This window comes from Martes martes (assembly GCF_963455335.1).
Source record: "Martes martes genome assembly, chromosome: 3".
Taxonomy (NCBI): Eukaryota; Metazoa; Chordata; class Mammalia; order Carnivora; family Mustelidae; genus Martes; species Martes martes.
The window spans coordinates 29308715-29312865 of record NC_137890.1 but is presented as its reverse complement, the minus strand read 5'-3'; positions in this window follow the sequence as shown (position 1 = coordinate 29312865).

Sequence of the window (4151 nt, the reverse complement as noted above, 5' to 3'; positions counted from 1 at the left end):
GGGGTCCTTGCTGTCCCTAGACAAGTACTTTTATTCATGCGTCCCTTCCCCATCAATCACCGCCAGACTCCTCCCGCGCCTTCCGACCGCTCTGCAACCTTTCCCCTGGGCGATGCCTGGACAGCATCAGCAGGAGCTGCCCGCTGGAGAGGGCAGTCCCTGGCCAGGGACGCGTCCCGAGATCCTGTTGGTTGTCGGAGTTCTGAGTTCTTCAAACGACCCGCCTAAACCAAGGGCAAGTTTTCACGCACCCGGAGACGCGCTGGGGCTCCAGACAGGAACAGGGTTCTGTATTTAAGTTAACCTGGACTCTTAATGAGGACTGTGAGTTTGCTTTCCGTTAAAAGTACCCCGGGGCTGGTATATAGACCTGGTAGATTTGAGGGCTCTGCTCTTTGCTATTTTTGATTTGCCCGCAGATTTCAAGTCCACATCACACCAAACACAGGAGGGCAAGATTCTTCCTTCTCAAGCCCTGTCACCGCCCTAGGAGAGGACTAAAATCCCTCCTTCATTTCTTCTGGCAGCTGGCATTCTCCTTTCCTCCTGCTATGTCCTCTAGTGTTTTGTAAGGCCCTCTCAGGGATTTGTATACTGTTGAGGGATTGGATACCTATAGGGGACATATGAATAATCAGAAAGCTGCCATTCACATTCAAGGTGGTTTTTCTTTATCAGGCAGGGCAATAAAATCAATTCTTCCTATCCATTTTTGAACTCAGTTTTTATGGGGCAGAGAGAAACAATGGGGACTGGCAGTTTTACCCAAAGATTGTGTAAAACGGGTCAGATTCAGGTTGTGCAATGAACGTTGAATATTACTCTGCTGCCCTCCACTCGGCTAAATCCCTATTCCGCTTGTAAAATTTCATGCTCAGGAGGAACCATTCCATGTAGTAATTCACCCAGAGACTGGGGGGTTCATTCTTGGCTCCACAGCCAATTAATACTATAGACGGGATAAGAATTTTAGATTTTTGTCTTCTATGCAATGCTTCCTGGGAAAGCAGACGTGGAATGTCAATTTCTATTTAAAAAGGTGAACTTTAAGTGTGAAATATGGTCTAAAGAACATAATGAAAGCGTAAGGCTAAAGGAATGAGAAATGTGGTCTAGGGGTGTGAGTGCTAATTCCAAATCTGGCTATTTTGGGCATAGTACTTATCCTCCCTGTCTGGGAAAAAAGGTCAGCATTCAATTGCTTCATAGCTAAGTAAAAATATAAAGTGTTATGTGAATGAGGAATCATATGGATGCATTCGGGGTATGACTGTTTCGCTGCTTGGGATTTGCCCTTCTTTTTTTTTTTTTTTAACGATTTTATTTATTTATTGGACAGACAGAGATCTCAAGTGGGCAGAGAGGCAGGCAGAGAGAAAGGGGGAAGCAGGCTCCCTGCTGAGCAGAGTGCCCAATGTGGGGCTCCATCCCAGGACCCTGAGATCATGACCTGAGCCGAAGGCAAAGGCTTTAACCCACTGAGCCACCCAGGCGCCCCTGGGATTTGCCCTTTAAAAAAAAAAAAAAAAAAAAAAGATTTCATTTTATTTATTTGACAGACAGAGATCACAAGTAGGCAGAGAGGCAGGCAGAGAGAGAGAGAGGAGGAAGCAGGCTCCCTGCTGAGCAGAGAGCTCGACGTGGGGCTCGATCCCAGGACCCCAGGACCCTGGGATCATGACCTGAGCTGAAGGCAGAGGCCTTAACCCACTAAGCCACCCAGGTGCCCCGGGATTTGCCCTTCTTACACAAGCCTTCTCCTCATACATTACGATGAAGCCCCTGTAGATGAGGCCCCTTTCATTCTCCCATCTTCACCAGCACCTTCATTCACGTTCCGTGCACTCGGTCCTGGACGCCTAGGCACACCTCAGAGATATTGCAGGTTCGACCGCCCACTGCCTCAATAAAGCAAATACCCCAATAAAGTGAGCCAAATGAAATTTTGTTTTCCGGTGCATATAAAAGTTACGTTTCTAGCATACTGTAGTCTATGAAAGTGTGCAATAGTGTTATATATAAAAAGTGTATCTACCTTAACTTAAAAATACCTTATTGCTAAGAATGTTAGTCAACCCTGCAGCTTTTAGCAAATAGTCACCTTTTTGCTGGTGGAGGTGTCGATGGCTGCGGACTGATCAGGACAGCGGCTGATGACTGCTGGGGCAGCCGAGGCAATTTTTAAAAATAAAATAACAATAAAGTTTGCCGTATCACTTGACTCTTCCTTTCATGAATGATTTCTCGATAGTGTATGATGCTGTTTGACAGCATTTTAGCCTCCATAGAACTTCTTTCAAAATTGGAGACAGTCCTCTCAAATCCTGCTGCTACTTTGTCAACTAAGTTCATGGGATATTCTAAATTCTTTATTGTCATTTCAACATCTCACCAGGAGTCAATTCCTTCTCAAGAAGCACTTTCTTTGCTCATCTTTAAGAAACAACTCTTCACCTGATAAAATTCTATCATGTGATTGCAACAGTGTAAATGTAATAATAATGACAAAGCTTGAAATATTGTGAGAATGGCCAAAATGTGACAGGGAGACAGGAAGTTAGGAAGCACAGTTTGAAAAATGGCGCCAATAGACTGGCTCAATGTAAGGTTGCCTTCAACATAGCATCTGGGAAGGGCACTAAAAGGAATTGCAGTAAAACGAGGTATGCTGGTGATCTGAGCTTCATTGGGATCTGTCTCTTTTCTTTTAAGACTGTTAAGCACAGCAGAGCACTTGATCATATGAGACTTTGATGGGTCACTACTGGTTTCATGTGAACTGATTTCTTTTTCAGGACAGGAACAGAATGACAGGTTCTTTCCGTACCATCACAGTACCTGCCACCATTGTGCTCAAAAAATAATTTTTATAGGTCTGATAATTACATTTCAAGTTATTCAGTATTCTAGTCATAAGTGTCAGGAGCAGAGCCAAATAATTTTAAAGTAAACATACTCGTTCCTCATCTGGAATTTACAATATTGTTTACATATTATGTGTGGGTCCCACTACCTGTACTAGACACCTCATTTCATAGGATCTCACTTGCCACCCTCCCCACCAGCAGTCTTTGAGATATGTGTTCTTCATGATTTTATGGGAAATGAAACAGAGTCTCAGAAATTCCCCAAAAGTCACATGACTCTTCAGTTGTGGAACTAGGATTTGGACCCAAGACTATCTGGTTACACAGACTGTACCTTTGATTAAAGTAATTGCATTCAGTCTAAAGAGTTTTTTTCTTATTTTGAGAAAGTTTTTTTTTTTTTTTTTTTAAGATATCCTAATACTCAGTTGAAGTTTAACCTTAAGTTGAGTGAAAATGTAAAGGTGACCTTTTCAACAATTTATTATTTGATCCTCATGAAGGACCTTAATCAAATAACAGAAATTGAGTCTAAGTTTCCCCTTTTGTAAAATGGAGGGAAAGGATCAGGTGATGTCTTAAGATACTTCTTCCTCTCATAGGTCAGTCTGATGGGAGAGCAGCCTAACAAGCAGCAGAGTGAGATCTTGTGCTCAACTCAACTTTTTTTTTTTTTCCTTTTTCTTTTTACTTTCTCTACTCATGCCTTGGGCCATACTACTACAGATATGAGGTTTTTTCACTTGATGTCTTAAAATCGCTTATTGATAAACTGTAAGTTTATCAGTAAAGCACTGTGTAAACTTAATTTGTAATATGAGCAAAAACTGAATCACATTTTAAGAATCTTTTCCTGAAAATTTTTGGGTGTGAATTCATTTTGAATTTAGCGTTTATTAAGGATTTCTGTCCTTGTTGTTTACTTAGTAAATGTGGAATCTTTTACAAAGTTGCTTTTATAAAGATACTTTTTCAAGTGTCCTAGGAAGTATATCAAAATCCCAGATTGGCTAAAATCACCCATCAAAGACAGAAAGGGTGGCGAAGGACAATGTCCCACTATCCCCTTTAAATGCTTTAACTACAAGGTCATGAAGACATGGTTGAATGCACTTCAGAATTCATTCCTCAAAGAGGTTTGCCATGGGGAGCTTGCCCAAAGCAAATCTTTTCCCCTGGTAGGAGAACAAAGAAAAGCCCTCTTAGCCACAAAAAAGTGACTACTTTCATGTAATCCCCTTGATATGAATGTACCCTTCAAAATCTACCTTGCATTCTTTAAAT